At 39.7% G+C, this 19,072-nt stretch overlaps 1 long non-coding RNA gene and 1 pseudogene across 1 annotated transcript; one reads left to right on the forward strand and one right to left on the reverse strand.

Annotated features, from left to right (window-relative positions):
- Positions 1-786: 786 nt before the first annotated feature.
- LOC149041914 (uncharacterized) lies at positions 787-3,967 on the reverse strand. Its single transcript, XR_016188088.1, has 4 exons — positions 3,438-3,967; positions 2,139-3,048; positions 1,831-1,917; positions 787-1,652 (listed from the first exon to the last, which is right to left on the reverse strand). It is a non-coding gene; the product is annotated as an uncharacterized LOC149041914 (long non-coding RNA).
- Positions 3,968-15,417: 11,450 nt separating this feature from the next.
- On the forward strand, positions 15,418-18,089 carry LOC149041915 (uncharacterized; annotated as a pseudogene).
- Positions 18,090-19,072: the final 983 nt, after the last annotated feature.

A 19,072-nucleotide genomic window follows, 5' to 3' on the forward strand; every position in this document is an offset into this window, starting at 1 on the left:
TAAGCTTATCTTGAGCTGCAGAAAGTTAAAATGTCTGAAGCTTATAAATCGAAAAAAAAAACCCGCTCTTCTCTTATACTAATTCTGGCAAACTCGAGACAACCGTAACTCCTAGATTACACTAGACTAGAGTAGACTATACTATGCTTCCTTTCCTGAGACATTTAACATACCTGTGGTTATTTCCTAGCCTTGGATTCTCCTCGGTATTGTAGCTTGTTGTTATGGCTATCTTTTCATGAAGAACTCCAGTCCTTTTTTACTGATATCGCAGCTTAAATTCAATTCTATACTATGATGTACTTTTCTAAGAGGAAGGCAATCCGCTTCAACTAGCCTTTAATCAATTACTCAGAAATTTAACGTTGTTGTGGTTATGTCCTAGGTTTGGATTCTCCTCGCTGTTGTAGCACAACTTGTTGTTATGGCCATTTTCTTATGAAGCACTCCAGTGCTCCTCTACTAATATCCGTCCTTTAACTTCAATACTATAGTATACTATACTATGTAGCACTTTTTTTAAGAGGAAGACGATCCGCTTCGACTAACTTTTAATCCATTACTGATACTTTTAACGTACCTGTGGTTATGTCTAGCTTCGGATTCTCCTCGCAGGTGTTGCTCAGCTTGTTGTTATGATTATCCATTCCAGTCCTGCTCTACTGATATCCCAGTGTTTCAAATTCAACCATGAATCACTAGTGACCCTGTGATTGCATGTATCTTTCCAAAGGTCAGCTAGTGTCTTCGGAAAACTGAGTCTTGTGAGAAAATATACTTGCAAACTTTTAAGACAACGTGGTGGTAGATTTTAATATTCTGCAAAAATATTGTTAATACATTGACCATACGATAAAATTGTATTTATTTAACAACGTAACTATTTGTGAACTTATTAATATATCAATTTATTTACATATTTATTTATCTCCCTATTAATTCATCATTTCTTTAGTTCTTCATCAATTATTTATTGTTTTCAGTGAATGAGATGTATATTTTTTCTTTATTTTATCTTTTATTGATTATCAATTATTCTTGTTTACTTTTCAGTTATTAGGTATACTTTTATTAAGGTATCATTAAAAAAGACCTGTCTACGACAATGCCGTAAGTAGATGCTCTTGATTGTGTTGGTGTGACAACTGAAGACAACACTGGACTGAAATACACTTGTATGGGCTTAAATGTGGGCTTTTCGGAACAGCACTTCACTTGACTGGACGGGCTGCAATGCACTTGGTTGTTCCTAGCTTGACTGAGCAGGACTGCGTTGTCCTAGACTCGGCGGCAATTAGTTGTTCTGGACTGGACGGGACGGGACTGGCTGAGCTGTTAAGGATTGTACTACTCTGCACTGCACTTGACTGGACTCGAGTCAACTGCTATTGACTTATATGGACCTGGGCTACGCTGGATTGAAATATACTTAGCTGGGAGGGAATGAATGGAATTGGACGGGAACGAACAGGATTGGACTGGACGGGCACATATCCCATTGAATGGACTGGACCGCACGTCAGAGGAGTGGACCGGACTGGACTGAGCTGGACATTACTTCAGAAGACTGAACTGGACGGTACTGCACCTCACTGGACTGAACTGTCTTAGTCTGAGCTTGACTTCAGCAGACTGCACTACACTGCACTACCCTGGATTGAATTGGAAAGTATCATACACAACAGTCACTGCACCTCGCTAGACTGATTTGCACCGAACTGCATTCCACGTTTCCTAAATTTAAGACAATATGTGTTTTAAGCATACGAAATATATAACAATGGGTATCGTGTTAGTTGTCCTTAATTTGTCCCATAAGTTAATACTTACAGTTAATCGTCATCTGTCACCTTTCTGATGGACTGCTGATTGGGCCTTGTTTGAAAAGACTAGTTTTTCTCCACTGAAAACAGAAAACTGTTAAGAGAAAAAAGGTGTTGAAATATTAAACACGTCACATTGTGAAACGTTGTCATTAAACCAATTAATCAGGAAACCAACTAAAAAGTTCTGTAAACAGAAAATTTCAGATAGTCTAGAAGAAAGAATAATTCTTACAAATGATAATAATAATAATTATTTATTACTTATATAGCGCGAAATACATGTAGATATAATCTAATGCGCTAAAATATTACCTATGAAGTGCTCGATGTGCTTCTTGTTTATGACGTGATCCGAAGTGAGCCACGAGGTCATGCTGAAAAGAAAAAAATCGAACAACTTGTTGTAAGCAAAACATGCCGGGCTTACCTCTTTCAGATGACCTGTAGTGCTGATCGACCATAACTTTTTCCTCCAACTGCTCTATGCCACGGATCAGGGTTTTCCTACGAAGCCAACGAACCCATCTTACACAAGTTAGTAACACATTGTTATAATTCTTTACTTACCTTCTCAGTGACGCAAAGCCGCTAAAAATGGGCTTCTCTTGAGCTGCGGAAATTTAAAATGTCCCACTCTCTTAAATCGTAAAAAAGGCCTGCCCTTTCCTTTATATTAATTCTGGCAAACTCGAGACGACGTTAGCTCCTCTACTTGACTAGACCCAACTATACTATACTTCCATTACTCAGAAATCTAACATACCTGTAGTTATGTCCTAGCTTTGGATTCTCCACGCCGTTGTAGCTCAGCATGTTGTTATGGCCATTTTTTCGCGAAGCACTCCGGTCCTTCTCTACCGATATCCCATCTTTAAATTCAGTACGATACTATACTGTACTATGTAGTACTTTTGTAAGAGGAAGATAATCCGCTTCGAATAGCCAATAATCTATTACTCAGAAATTTAACGTAGCTGTGGCTATGTCCTAGCGTTGGATTCTCCTCGCTGTTGTAGCTCAGCTTGTTGTTATGGCTCTCTTTTTATGACGCACTCCAGTCCTGCTCTGATCCGAACTGAGCCACGAGATCATGAAGAAAAGAAAAAATCTGACAAAACTTGTTGTAATCGAAACATGCCGGCCTTACCTCTTTCAGATGACCTGTGGTGCTGATGGACCATAAATTTTTCCTTCAGCTGCATCTCAACGCATCAGGGTTTTCCTATTAGTGAATGAACCCATCTTACACAGGTTAGTATCACATTGTTATGATTATTTACTTACCTTCTAAGTGATGCAAAGCCCTGCAATGAGCTAATCTTGAGTTGCAGAAAGTTAAAATATCTCAAGCTCTAAAATGGAAAAAAAGGCCCGCTCTTCTTTTATATCAACTCTGGCAAAGTCGAGACAACCTTAACTCCTACACTAGACTAGACGCTAAAAATGGACTTATCTTGAGCTGCAGAAATTTAAAATGTCTCAAGCTCTTAAATTGAAGGAAAGGCTCGCTCTTCTTTCATATTAATTCTGGCAAACTCGAGACGACGTTAGCTCCTACACTGGACTAAACTAAAGTATACTATATATCCATTACTCAGAAATTTAACATACCTGTAGTTATGTCCTAGCTTTGGATTCTCCTCGCGGTTGTAGCTCAGCTTGTTGTTACGGCCATCTCTTCGTGAAGCACTCCAGTCCTCCTCTACTGATATTCCAGCCTTAACTTCAATACTACACTATACGATGTAGTAGTTTTGCAAGAGGAAGACAATCCGCTTCGACTAGCCTTTAATCCATTACCCAGAAATTTAAATGTCCTAGTTTTAGATTCTCCTCGCAGCTGTTGCTCAGCTTGTTGTTTTTATTATCCATTCCAGTCCTACTTTACTGATATCCCAGTGTTGCAAATTCAGCCATGAATAACTAGCGACCTTGTGATTGCTGGTGTCTTTCCAAAGGTCAGCTGGTGTCTTAGGAAAACTGAGTCTTGTGAGAAAAAATACTTGCAAACTTTTAAGACAACGTGGTACTGTATTTTAATATTCTGCAAAAAGATTGTCGATACATAGACCATACAATAAAATTGTATTTATTTATTTATCAATTTAAATAAACTTCTTTATATATCAGTTTATTTATATATTATTGATCTTCCTATTTAACTCATCATTTCTTTAGTTCTTTAAGAATTAATCAATGTCATTAGTTATTAATTTATCTTTTAGTGATCAATTGTTTTTGTTTATTTCAAATTATCATGTTTACTCTTATCACATTATTAAGAGAAGAAACTCATCTTAGACAGATCAATATGTCAAAATTATAATAATTCTTCACTTACCGTCTCAGTGATGCACAGCCCCTGAAAACGGGCATATGTTCATCCGCAGGTATGGGAAATTCAAAGTAAAAATGTTGAAAAGTTTTGGCGAGTCCCCGAAAATGGACAAAGTTAAGTTTTGAAATCCTTTGCACTCGTCAATGGATGACTATCGCTAAATGTAAGACAACCAATCAATCCCTTCGAAAATGGGCGAACGCACAGTTAACACCAAGGTGACTTTGCTTCTGGGGCTTTTTCATTGGCGAATTGGAAAGTCATTGTAACAATCCAGTTCACGATTCGAGCAAATGCCCCGAAATTGGCAATTCAAGCCTCCGAAAATAGGTCAGTATAAAGCTCCTGCAGTTGAAATTGCGTTAGTGAGATCAGAAAATAGTTTCTTAATAAAGAAAAGACACGACGCTCGAATCTTAATTGAATTCTCGAGACAGAAATTTACACTGGGCGCCGCGGAAAATAAATCTCATAAATTTGTGTATCCCAAAAATTAAGAAAAGAACACAGAGACAATCGGGTCAAGCATTTAATTTATAATACCACATAACATCAATAAATTAACTAAGATTTTTCGAAATTACTTCACAGAACCCAGCAGGAGGGGACGCGCACCTTAGACGAAGAATTGGGCGTCCACAAAACTCCGAATGTTCCGTGTCAGTAATACCGACACCTTGATAATTTGAACACCCATAGTGTCCCAGACGATGCTTTCATTTTTATATCAACTTGCTAACAATTCTCAGTAGTTTCCCATTGCCTTTGTATTCCGAACTGAAAATCCGAACAAGTTTTGAAAGGCCGAACGAGAAGCCGAAGTGAAATTCGAACCGAAGGTGAAGGCGAACTCCCAAAGAAACCCGATCTTAATTTTTATCAATGCATGCATAATCTTCTCTCAAAGGCTAATTCTCAATTCTAATTTGCTGTCATAGCTGAATTGCTTAAATCTGATTTCCAATCATAACGTTAAAATCTAGTTGAACCTTCGAGGCAAACTTTTTTCGACTTAAACAGTCTTACTCGATCACAGTGTTTAAGATCCCCTCAATCAAGTTAAACTGAAAATGTAATCGGTCGCAGTCGAAGTAACAGTGGGGGAAGACATGCGCTAAAGTCGATGAGCAACTGATGAACACCGAAAGACCTGTTGATGAAGAGCCGAAGTATAAACGAAGCCGATATTGTGATAACCTAAAGAAGCGACGAAGAAGAAACGATCCAAACCGAAAATATGCCGAACAGTATTCGATTGAAAGAAAAAACCTAGAGAAGAAGATTTGGAGGGAGGACCTCGCCCAACCTCAAGGGGACCCGCAAACTAAGCTTTAACTACTTTGAGCCGAATGAGAAGTGAGACGACTTTTAGCAGAATTTGGATTTTATGGTTTGACCAGTGCACTATCTATTAACCCTTTTTTCATTCCAACTCATAAAGAATCTTACTAACCAGCTGGACATCAGCGTCTTCTCACTGTTCTGTTCCCAGCCTCCGCGTATACAGCAGAGGAGAAGAGAAGAAAAAACCCAATAAAGCGTCGGCCCTTTTTTTCACCACGCTTTCCCATCCATAAGCGAGTTATACCGGTAGCAAGAGTCAGCACTTGTCTTGTGATGATGGACTGGACCATATGGAAAGGAATAGCGAGGACTGGAGCGGGTCGTAATGGACTGCATGGAGCTGGACGCTGATTTTTGGACTAAATGCACAATGAACTGGACTCTTCTGAAATGAAGTGAGAGGGACTTAGGTTAAGTGATCTGGATTAGCTGCACTAGAATGGACTGAGCGGTGTTTGGACTGGAGTGTGTCGTACAAGTCTAAATGAGAAAGATATTGTGGATATTCAGGTGAAATAAATGATACGTAAAAACATCGTGGCCCCTTTTGAAGGGGAAAACATTGCAAAATAATCATATTCTGAGTTCGCAACCATTACACATGTCAGAAGACCTGAATAGGAATTTTCTGTTAGACACTTTTTACTGAAACATTGCAAAACTTGGTTGGTCAACATGCGATAAATTTAAGTCCTTTTTTCAGAGTAACCTTCGGGAGAAACAAGATTGGAAAAACTGTTCCCTTCACATCTTTACATCGGCGTTTTTATTTTCAATTCTCTTCTCTATACATTTCTTAAGAAGAACGTGTTTAACTATCATGAGCTTCGTTTGTTGGTGATTATTTCATTTCTTCTTATGTGTGTGACCTTAATTTGTGATTAAGGGGTGATAATATAACGAGAAATTAAATGTCAGTAATCCCTCGGTTTTCAAGATTATCAAAAGAAATTACTTTTGTGTGAGAACGAAGCCCCCTTCATATTGTCAAATATCAGTTTCATCTGGAGTCATGGTGAGTAAACATCGAGGCGCACCTTAATTTTCCCTTGCGAAATTTGGAAAATCTTTTGAAGAGTAAAATGAAATTTAAACATTTGCAGGTTATCGCTTCATTTAAAGCTTAGAAAAGAAGCAAACAAACAGGCAAGTTAAATCTTATGGCTTATTATAATACTTTAGTCTAAAATATCAGAAATTTACAAACCTTTGATTAAAAACCGTACCACTGACATTTTTACCATTCAGATGTTTCGATTAAAAAGAAAAAAAAAACAGAAGTGTGAACTTAATTTTTCACTTTTCATAACGAGCGGTCTACTCTTGAAGTCTAAGAAGTGATTAAAATGTAACTTCTCCCTATATTATTTATACGTTATCCAGTAAACAGAAGGTGAGAATATTCAAATTTATCTCTTAGATGTTGTTATCTTCATATGATATCAAATTCTTGTAACTACTTGGAAGGACATATTTGGCAGCTAAAGGGGAGAATTGACGATCTGATATTGGAATTCAAGGGTCGAGACGAAGGAAATTCTCGGAATCTGCCTAGAAAGTCGATCGAAATATTTCCTTAATTCACTCGTCATCTCTATATTACGCACAATGTTTAAAACTGGTGCCTCTATGAACGAGCTTTAGATATACTCACTATCAAAATTAATATGCATTACTCAAAACACTGAGTTTCGCTTCAAACTTGTAACTAATTAGAATTTAAGAGCACGAACCACACTTTCTCTTAATTGTTAACGTGGAATTTCAGCAAAGAAGACGAAAGATTAGAAATGGTACTCCGCGCGGTAAAGTTTCCGCACAGCCCCGTGCCATTGTAAAACAAATCTGTTTTCCCAATGGAAATGTATTGTTTTTGTAATTGTTTTCTCTGTTCAAGAACTGAATGCATAATGTAGGATGGGACTGTGCGGAAATTTTACCCTCGGCGCGACAACAGTTTCAAAGAAGAATTTAAAAGAAGCCAATTTTGCAAAAAAAAAATACGCAATAGAATTTCTACTGCTAAGTTATTGACAGCTTCTGGGCGGAAATACGAGCGACTGGAAAGAATTAAAGGATTTAATAAAACGAAGCTTCGTCCTGGAGCCCTTCTTGAATTTTTAAATGGCTCAGCTGCTTTTAGAATTAGTTTACACAGTTTTACTTGTTTCTATAAGCGTCGATAAACACTTACCTGCTTCCGTTCGTTGCCAGAAATGATACGTGATGTTAAGTTTGACAAAACGAGAAACGAAAGAGGGCTTCCAAGGGAAAAAACACTGTGTAAGGGCAAAAATTGTGACAAGAATTGATCACTGACGTAGAATTTCTCTAAGCTTGTGATAATTTCAAAAGTGCGCCTTTTAAACCTTATGCGTGCACGTGGGTTGTTGAGCTCTTCCTTGAATGGCTCGTCTAACTGCACGGGTTTTTAGCGCGCACGATTTTTCTAATTAGCACTATTCATTTGAGGCACATTTTGTTGTGGTAAACGCAAACGGCAAATTAACATCTGCGTTCCCTCGTTTTTCTTCCAAGACAAAATACAGAAGGGCCTCGCAAGAGTTACTGCGGTATTCCCACTTAGTGATTTCTTTCCTTTTACGTTGCTAATTACATTTTTGTGTTTTTGCACGCACATTTTTCTTATTGTTTTCGTATTCTTTTTACTCACGGCGATTTGTATTCTGTTAGATTTTTTCGCATAATTCTGCTTTGTTTAATTTCATTCGTAAAAGTCTCTCAGAAAAAAATTGAACATTGGAGTATCAGAGTGCATTAGGTTAACATCGATTCCTTCGCCGCTATCATCGTTTAGTTTTTCCGTCCTCCATGCTCGCAAGTGACACAACGTTTGTAAGTGTCTTTCCTTGTCCGATTGCAGTTCCTCTGTTGTTTTGCGTTTTCCTATTCCTTCTACTTTGTAGTAACTTGTAACTATTTGTTCTTTTTAGCAACCATGATCAACCGTAATGTAAATAAATCTTAAAGTGTTCGCATGTTGAAACCTGACTTTGTTGGCAGTCACACAAAGAGTACAAAAGTTTTGCACAAAATGCAGAAACTGAAAGGGAAGTAACAAAACTTCAATTTTTGTCGTAGTCGTTTGTCGTGGGTTATTGAGCTCTTCCTTGAATGACTCGTCTAACTGCACGGGTTTTTAGCGCACACGATTTTTCTAATTAGCACCATCCATTAGAGGCACATTTTATTATGTAACGCAAACGGCAAATTAACATCTGGGTTCTTCCATTTTTCTTCCAAGACGAAAAACAGAAGGGTCTCCCAATTAGTACAAAAGTTTTGCTCAAAATGCAGAAACCGAAAGGGAAGTAACAAAACTTCAATATTTGTCGTAGTCGTTCGCGTTAAAATGATCCCTCCATCAAAGTAGCAAAATATGATGTGAAATAAGCCATAGTTTTTTTTCTTTTTCAAGCGCTTTAATATTTTCCTGTTTAGTCACGGCTGAAATTATTTTAAAACGATCCGACAGGCCTCAGTTGTTCAAAGGCTAGGTGGTGCTATTTATCGGATAAATCGCTATCCGGTGGTTAAGTGTTTACCAAATATACACGCTATTTTAAGAGCTTTATTTGCATGAAACTTTTAGACTTTCTAATAGCGCGAGGTTCACATCTTTGAGTGTTTTCTTAGTGCTTTAGATCGTTTATTACATGCGGCTATGAGTGCCAAGGCTTTTTGGCAATAATAGTGGAAGTTGGAATTGTTGGTGAAGTTAAGAGACGTTGTAACAACTGGCAGTGGTACATTAAACAAGACGCTATTGAGATCCAAGATTCTGGTACTCTTCTCTCAGCTTGTTCAGTTGTTCAAGCTATCTGCCCCCTTAACGTCCCAATACTTTAATGCAACTTAGGACTCCAGCCAAGTTGTGTAGTTTTTATGCCGTTTTACGCAAGTATCAATCATCGATCATATAAACAAAATGTTAGGTACACATCCGGTAATCACATCTTGCCCTAGCTTGTTCCTCCGCTTCCAATACAAATTGTCTACAGGATCGTCTTGCTTGTTCAGTTCGTTTTGTTGCTTAAAGAACTCTATCATAAGGTTAGTAGAGGCTTAAAGAAAGATTGTTATACGTTGATAATAGCGTAAGACACATTAATGAGATGGGAGCCCCTTCGCGTAGATTCCAACCGCAGATTTCTACGAAATGACTCGGAGAAGATTCGTGTAGCGATTTAGGGATCTAGCAATTTATTGATTTTCAATACAATAGGTTTATAGTATTTGGAAGCTCAACTGTGGAAGATTTCCTCTTCAAATACGTTTGATATATATTTCCTGCTCGTAAACAAGGGAACCAAAGGAGGAGGTCAAGTATTCCATTTTCGCTAGATTTTAAATAAAAGGGAGTACCTTTGCTACAGAAACTATAACTACGAATAACAATTTTTTTGTATGTTTTCCTTTTTGCCAGAGAAGCAATGTCACAAAGATTGATTAAAACTGGGCATAAAATTCTTGGGTATAAAATTCATATAAAAACGAGATCAGCCTTGCACTCGAGCTCTTGAAACAATTACAGATTTCCGTTTCGCAAATGACACATTTCTGTTTCGCAAATTACAGATTTCGAGTTTATTTTGCAAATTACATATTTTGATTTCGTTTCGCAAATTACAGTAAGCTCTTCTTACGAATCAGCAAGAAATAAAACCACGGTTAGATGATGACATCAAAGCAGCTGAGGCACGGCTGCATGCGGACGCCGAATGAGAGCTCTGAAATGTTAGAGAAGTGCCGGTTCCAAGCATTCAAAATTTTAGGTCCTGAAAATTTGCTCACTTGTTTGTAATTTCTCCTCCAAAAGTTTTCTGCGGTCTTTGGTAGAAGAGACATAAGAGGCAAGTTTGATCTGCTTCATTGCTGCAGCTTTCTTGCATAAAACGAACAGTTTTGCTTTTTTCTTTCCTTTTCCGCCTTCACTCGATTGAATTCCTCTCTCCCACAAATAATTTTTTATCCTCCCACGTTAAGCTTCGATCAATTTTCGCCCATTTTCACCACCACGTCACTTATTCTTTATACCGATGATACCCACTTGGCTTTTTTTTCACGCCGTAATTTCGGCACCAGATCACAGAACCGCGAGAACTCGGAAATGGCGTTTTCCCTGCGTTGAACGCAATAATTTTCCCTCGGTGTTTCCATTCTCAGAATTTTCAAACCCTAGCGATTTTGAGTTGCTTCATGGCAGGTGACAGCCACAAAGTTTTGACATACACGTGCACAGCTATTAAACTTCTCGTTAAAGCTATTTTTTTCGTTACGTTCTTGATGCCGTTGCCATCCTCGATTCACCTTCTCTCGATCGCAGTTATCTAACGGTTGTCCAGATCCTTTTTTAAAAGAGTAATACTGTACATAACCTTCTCATCCCCCCCCCCCTCTCTCTCTCTCTCTCTCTCTCTCTCTCTCTCTCTCTCTCTTCAACTCTGTTTTGTCATTGCACTGTTGCGGCTTTTTTTTTGTAATAATATAGTTGAGGGTTGGGGTGGAGTTGATTTATGAAAGCACCCAGTGGTACAATTAGCGCCATACATCTTATCACCAAAACACTTTTCATGCTTTTTTATGACACTTTTTCACCAACATTTTCCACTCAAAATTCAGGTGAAGGATGGATGAATTATGCTTGTAGTATCAAATAATTCAAGTTTTATTTCCAAATTTAAAATTTGTTTTCAAAATTCAAGTTTCTATGCGCACTTCGGTCAGGATTGCAAGTCTCCCATTCTGTCGCTTCAGGGTAGCTGTCATGGGAAACTTTTTGACGGAGCTAAAATATCACCGAAGTAATTTTAGTTATTTTAATTGCTTTTGTTCAGCCAAACTTCGTAAGAGTTGCGCTTCTTGGTCGTGACATCAGATAAAGTCGCACAGCATGTGGAAAACAACTTGACACATCACATCACAGCAAAAAATACTTTTCCTCGTCACGTCCTCATTGATTTAATGCAACTACAAGCTTGTGAATGTGAGGACATCATAGGAACGTTCTCAAGCTTCATAAGAAATAAGGACGTTAAGCCCAAGGCCCTGTTTATAAGCTTGTCATTAAGAGTGTTTCTTCTTCCGCAAATAAGTTTGAGGTCTTGCCTGCGGGAGGTTTGCAAATGATCATGTACCGATAATGCTGCCAAATCCTTTGCAGACCTCTCGCCGGCTCGACCTCTCACAGGGTTTCGAGAATTCTAGGGTTTTGAGTATCCGACTGTGACAGCATTAGTAACAACTGAAGTACGAAGCCAAAAGTTGAGAGAGAGGGAAATTTTAGAAGGGGCGGAGGTGGGGAAGGGGTTACTGCGTGATACGGGATTATGCCTTTTTAATTTTATGACCAGTAAAAATACGAAATTGAAACCCTGCTGATTGTGGAAGGATTCAAAAGTTCCTTTGTGCTGCCGCTAAGTGTCCCAATGAAACCACTGTCAAGAAAGAAATTTATTCGTACTCGGCCGCATGCGACGACGTCAGTTGTATCTTTCGAAGTAAGAGCTAAATTTAGTTGTTCCCAAGGTCCTCTCTCTTCCTCCCTTCATGATGAGAAGAGGCCTGGGTAACACAACTCAGCCGAGTTCAGGTGAACACTTGTACCGTTATCTACCCCTTATTTGTAGGTATGTCCTCTGACGTAATGTGATACAGTGGTTAATCATATCCTGTGATCTATCGAGCAACGCACGACTTGGGACTGGTTAAGAGACTCCGTTTCAACTGGGTTGAAAACGTAAATTAGCCACCGTAAAGAGTAAAAAAGCTGACGTTTCGAGCGTTACCCTTCGTCAATCGCTCTGACGAAGGACTAACGCTCGAAACGTCAGCTTTTTTACTCTTTATGGTGGCTAATTTACGTTTTCAACCCAGTTGTTAACACTAAATTACCTGCTATACTCTCCCACCGACGCAGCACCACAATTTCTTTAGAAACTTACCCCTTTATTCCGTTGTAGATCTGCCTTCAAGTAAAAGTGCTCATTCAAGGGGGTCGGCATAAGTGGAAAATTTGACCAGTATTTTCAACGGTAACAACGGATGAATAACCCGCTGATTTCAGGAAAAGTTGCCATCCGCTTGGTTATTGCGAACCAGATCATTGGCCTCTCTCACGCGCATTACTTCCCTTGAAGTTCTATCGTTTCTTCGTGAACGCCGTGTGATCGCATCGTTGTTATAACTTAAATGTGGAAGAACAACTTGCCGCGTAAATAGCAGAGCGATTTTCGAACAAACCATGCGTTGATGTTCACGCTTTATTTGCAGTCTTGCTTTATTTACCGTCATCTTTGCTCGACTTGCGACTCCAATGACAGCATTTTACCCACAAGCTAAGAGAAAAGCACAATGTGACGTCGTATCACAATTGTTTTATTTTCTTTAATAGCTGAAGATCATAGATTATGGTTCGTCAACATAAAATTATATATTTTTGACGCTTTATCCTGATCTGCCAGAGGTGAGATCGAATGTGAAGTCATAGTTATCATTGAGGGGGGCATCGGGATTTTCAGTTTTCCGGTTTTGGCTAATTTTTAGATCGGTTTTTCGACTTTGGTGTTCATTGCGGTTTGCGGATTTCCGTTGTTTAGCATTTGGTTTTCGGTTTTCGCGAAAAATACTAACGGGTTTTCGGATTTGATATCCGATGCGGTTTTCGGTTTATTCTATTTGACCTATTTGGGTTTTTGGCAATTACGCGCCTCCACTGATCTCGAATAGCTGTTAAACGCAAATGTTATCGAGAGGAATGCGTGACAAACCAATTGAAATATCACAGAGATCCCTGGGTAACCTACGTGTAGCCGGGCCCTCCTCCTCCTCCAAGGTGGGGTGAGGAGAGGATGCGGCTACACGTAGGGTATGGCTAAGCACGGAGCGTTGCCAGAGTTTCTTTGTCAACGCCACCTCGAAGTTGATGACCAAGTTACAGGCCACACGTGACTGACTGATTCAACATTCCAATAGAATCTCCAAACTTTCAGGTCTTAGTTCGCAAATGATAATGCTTGATTAGGGATTTTCGATGAAACTTTCCAGAGCTATGGCTTTTTGCGGGTGCAAAATTGCAATCCTATTGAGGACTTTTGTGCAAACTTACTTAATTTAACTAAGCTCCATTACCAGCTGCTGAGTCCGCAGAGACCACGCTCGAGGTCCTCTAAGGAGTAGCCATCAATTTAAGCAGATACTAGAATATACGAATGCCAAGTCCATGGCATTCATAAATCCCATAATAATAACAGCTGGGATGTGAAAATGTATCGGTTTTAACAGTTTTGTATGCAGTTTTCGGTTTTGATCGATTTTTTTTTCGGTTTTGGATGATTTATTCTACGGTTTTGCGGTTTCTACTAGGCCCCAGTCGTTTATTCGGAATATGGCAAGTTTTAAGCTGTAACCCACTGAGCCCTCCATTACAAAGGTTGAATTAGTAGACTATGATTTTATTGCGGTTCCGCTGATTTTAGCTGTTACAGCCAGCCGGCCGCATATTTTATACTGTCACAGAGCGCTCTGTTTTTATCCCACAGAGCGCTTTAAGCTGATCTGAAAGACAATGATCCTTGAAAACCAAATTCCTCTCGTGAAACTTATGAACACATACATCACATGAAAGCTAGTGCGGTAGCCGTTCACGAATATACACCATCCCCTGAGGTATGCTCGCTTTCTATTCCATCTTTCAATTACCTTAACAAAAACCACCGACTGAGACACCAGGGTGACTAATCAGCAACGACGCTTCGTCGGTCTCTTTCGTCCTGGGACCTTCTCAGAGTCTCTTGCATTTAAAGAAAATCAGTTCTCTCGTAATCGCAGACGAATGGACTTTCATGTTGAAGGTTGGATGTCGCTGGTAAGGATATAACGCATGGGTTCCTAAACTATGGATTGTCAATATATACAATGTATTTGTTGTTGTTGTTTTGTGTTCTTCTTTTCAGTGCTGTTTCTAAGTCATTGTAGGATATATTACACTTGTGGGTGGATTTGTCATAGTTTACCCCGTTTATGACAAATTCGCACAGTGATCAAATGGAAAATCGGAGTAAAGATGGCTACGGCAAGTAAGTGGGATACATTCATAGAGTTTACCCCTTTTGAAATTCTCAAACTTTGAGCGAAGAAATCTTGACGATCTTCTTACACTTTTGTTGGTAAGTGACACGCAGAACGACACGATCGCAATGCACTTTGATTAGAAGAGATAAGACTGCATTCTATTGGTTATTGCAGGCCGTGAAATTAACTTTTTTTTCTGATAGCCACTTGGCTCCTAAATTCTTCAAAGTGGTAGCCAATTCAAAAAAAGTTGGTCGCCATTTTCAAAGACAAACAAAATCTTTCTTTACGCTGTCAGCGTTCTAGATGGACCCTCCAAAATTAAGTTAGGGAAAAGATTTTTAATGTGCTACAAAGTGGACACTAGGATGGATGATATACAACCTTCAGGCTCATCTAAATCCAAGATGGCGTCTAGTTGTCGATCGAGATGCATGTGCTACGTTTTGGAAACAAACCAAACGAGGAAGTTTGCCGCGGATTTATCTTTGCAAATCTTTTTAATTCACTATATCTCTCGGTAAGTTTATGATGAAACGTTCTAGTCGCCAATTTGGCGACTAACTTTCAGGATTTCGTCGCCAAAGTGAAAAATTTAGGCGCATTGGCGCCTACAGTTATTATTCAGTGTAACGTAGGGCTGAAAAATAAACTAATAAGAGCTCCGCTTTTAGGCTTGGCTAAATCTATATATTATATATTCCCATGAGGACATAACTACAACGGAAGACTTGAGGGCGAGCCTAAAAGCCGGAACGGTGGAATGGCGGAATGGCGGAAAATGACCCCAAATCCTAAAGCACGGAACGGCGGAAAATGACCCCAAATCCTAAAACACGGAACGGCGGAAAATGATCCCCACTGTATTGGATTGGTTGGCTAGGGGATCTTTCACCCATAGCAAACGCCCCTGTGTGCTTCTTTTCCAACCGAAAAATGCTAATATTTTTTATAATTATTTTTAGGGTTGAGTGTGACGATGACGACTCTGAAACATTTATGAACGGTTCTGAATCCCAGGATCACAGTGAAACTGCGTCTTTTTATCTTGGAGATAAACACATACCGGTTTATGCCTCAGAGATGAAGGAATTGTCAAACAGCGACATTGCACGGCTATTACTAGATCCTCTTGAAGATAAAGTCGCTTCGAAACCACCCGTAAAGTGTCAAGAAAACAAAATTTTCATCATTGATAAAAAATCGCCGTATTTTCGAAACCCAGACGACTGGAAAGCAGATGGCCTTGGAGTCTACAAAAACGATGGAACTCATGTTGTTGCGTATTACGAGGACAAGAATCCGGAAATCCGCTGGATATCCAAAACAAAACCAGAAGATTGCAAACGCTCCACAGTTCTTCTCAGGAGAACGTACTGGACGCACGTACAACATCCTGATTTCCGCAGAAGAGCTTATGAAATACTCAGATATAGTGGGCACAGCTTTACGCCCGAGCGATTCGTACTTTTACAGTACAGTTTCAGCGGAAAACCACATGCGATCACGACCAAACCACACGGCAATTCTAAGTCTGAGAAAGCTTTTACTCGCAACAAACCTGGAGTTTTGGAGAGCATCAAGGGAAAGGTGAAAGGTTCTGCTCTTCCGTTCAAAGTATATGACGAAGTGTTTGAAGAGGCTGGGGCCTACTCAAGGTTTGCAGTGTCTCAGATGTTCCCAGAAATAGAAAGCAAGTGGAGAACGCAAAATATAAGGGAAGGGAAGTTCGAAGTCAAGACGAGTTATACGACCTAACCCTCAAATCAAAAGAAGAGGAGGAAACGGGAAAAGTTTATATTCGACGCCTGCAAGTTGTACCTAGTCCGGCATGCGTTTTGGCTTCTGATAGGCAAGTTCAGGATGTTAAGCGGTTTTGTGCCAATACAACTGAAAATTTTTCAGTGCTCTCCATCGACATAACTTTCAACATTGGCGACTTCTATGTGACACCTACAACCTATAGGCATCTGCTGCTGGACGACAGGAGAACTGAAAACCCCCCTCTTTTACTTGGGCCAACACTAATACACACGAGAAAGGATAGCGACACCTTCAGCTACTTTGGAGCCACACTTACAGGACTTGAAAACGGCACTAGAAACATACGATTTATAGGGTCAGACCGAGAAGATGCCGTTGAGAAGGGAATGAGTCCTTGTCTTCCTGTTGCAACATGGCTTGCTTGCAAACGTCACGTGGTAGAGGACTGTAAAAGGAAGCTTCGCTCTTTAGGAATCTCATCAGAGTACCTTACAGCTTTTCTACGTGACATATTTGGGTCTGATGCCAACCATGAAAAAGGGCTCATCGATTCCGAAGGATGCATGGACTTTGATGCTAAACTTGAGAGTTTGGAAAACGTGTGGAATTCAAGAGAAAAAACATCAAGGGGTACAGCACTCTCCGATTCAAGCAAAGCAGTATTCCACAAGTACTTTGTCGCACACGTTGCGGAAGACATGAAGAAGAAGATGATTTCCCCCGTTAGAAAACGTGCTGCCCTAGGGGAAGCCTTTTTTTACAACAACGCAGCAGAGTCCAAACATCAGCAGATAAAAGCACGAAAAAGGCAGATGTACGGGGAAAGAAAACTCGCCTGGACTGAAGTAGTTGACTTGCTAAAATCTATTTCTGAAGAGGAGGAAAGGAATTGCGAAAGGGCTGTGGATGAGGGTCCTTTCAAGATAAGGCAACGATACAGTTCCAAGCTTCATGTTCCCTTCTCCACCTACATCGGGAAGTCGCACGCCCAAAAGGAGTAGATTAATAGGAGAGTTCATGAAATTTCAATGGAGGCATTTTTAAAACTGGAAGAAGGCTCGATCAATAATGCAAAGGCTAAGAACAAGAATCTGACCAAACGCGCTTACAAGAACATGCCAAAGTCAGTCGGTGGGAAACCTGGAGAAGCCGAACGGAAAAGAAAACGTAATCCCCAGTCCGAGTGTTCAACTAGCAAACACATAGAAAGAGTTCCTACCCCTCCGAAACCAACACTTAACACCAATACCTTCAAAGTTAAATGGCTCAAGAACTCGAGAGTTTACAGATGTTATGGGTGTCGGCAAAACATCCGTCCCAAACCCCAGAAAGGCGAAACGGAAGTTGTTCCTCCACCACCTTGGGACTTTGTTCTCGCACGACTGGAACTCCGGCTAATCTCTAATGGTGCTGGTGAGCTGAAGATGTCCATCAAGCCGGAACCAGTGCATTATCACCCAAAATTGTCCTGCATTCGCAACGCCCACGGCAAAAAGTAGTATCCGTCGGTGGAAGTAACGGATGCTGACAAGGAGGTGATGGATGATATTCATCTTCGGCATTTACGAAGCGAGTTCGGTCTATGAACAGTCTGCGCAATAGCGACTACGAGGCCATAATTGCCGTATTTCTCGAATAAGCGCTCACCCCAAACGCCTTCAGACTCAACTACAGCACAATCAGTGCAGGTTAATAATCTCCTATTAAGTGCCCCCCTCGATTAAGTTCTCTCCTTATAAGAGCCCCTTCTTTTAGCCAAAAATTTAGATGAGCGCTCGGGTGCTTATTCGAGGAAAGGCAGTGCTTTTCAAGCCCGCTCGGCTCAGTTTGGTTTATAATGATAGAAAAGTAATAGTATTTCAAATATCGGAGTTTGTGTTTTTATGTAAGCAATTGTAGCAAAAGTTTTCGCTTGAGTCGACCATTGTTTATGTTATAAGACGAAACCTGTGTGAACATGATTCGTAGACAGGTCCCGTTAATGTTAGTTATTGCTGAAATTATTTCCAGTTTTTTTAAATCAACATTATTCTCACTTTTAAATTAAGCAACCGTGTAGCATATTTTGTCTAAAATTCACTCATTATTATTATTAGGGTAAGTTGGTGAAACCTGTGTTAAGATGACTGACATTGACAGGTCCCGTTAATATTAGATAATGGTATTCCTCGTTGATTAAAGCTCGATATATTTTCACTGATAATGTCGAAGTTTTAGTTAAGATTGCGTTAACAAGAAGTAAGTCAACGCTAGTGATTGCATCACTGCATGTGGACAAAGTCAAACCCTGACAGGCCTCATGTCAATTTTACTCAAAAAAGAGAGGTTGATAAATTAGTTAATGGACATCCACAGCATGATATTAAACATTATTACGAGCAAAGATATCTTTTTCCGGTATTGACTTAATATCCAAGGAAGTTATCCTCCTAAGGGGAAATTAGTGTGGGTACACTTGATTTTTATTTGGCTCTCTTGATCCTTTGGCCTTGCCTATAATTCAATCTTTTAGGCTTTGGGGTAATTTTCCGCCATGCCGTCTTTTTTTTTGCTGCTAGCAAATGACTGGATAAAATGGGGTCAATATCTTGTTCGAGTAAGCGGGGGTTTCGCTTAGGGTTCGAGCACTTAATTTTAGTCACGCGCGTTATCGTCGTGGGGATAAATGAGCCAAGCGCTTGGTGTCTTTGTACAAAATTTGTGCAAC

This window comes from Pocillopora damicornis, chromosome 7 (genome assembly GCF_964200805.1).
Source record: "Pocillopora damicornis chromosome 7, jaPocDami1.2, whole genome shotgun sequence".
In the NCBI taxonomy this organism is placed as follows: Eukaryota; Metazoa; Cnidaria; class Anthozoa; order Scleractinia; family Pocilloporidae; genus Pocillopora; species Pocillopora damicornis.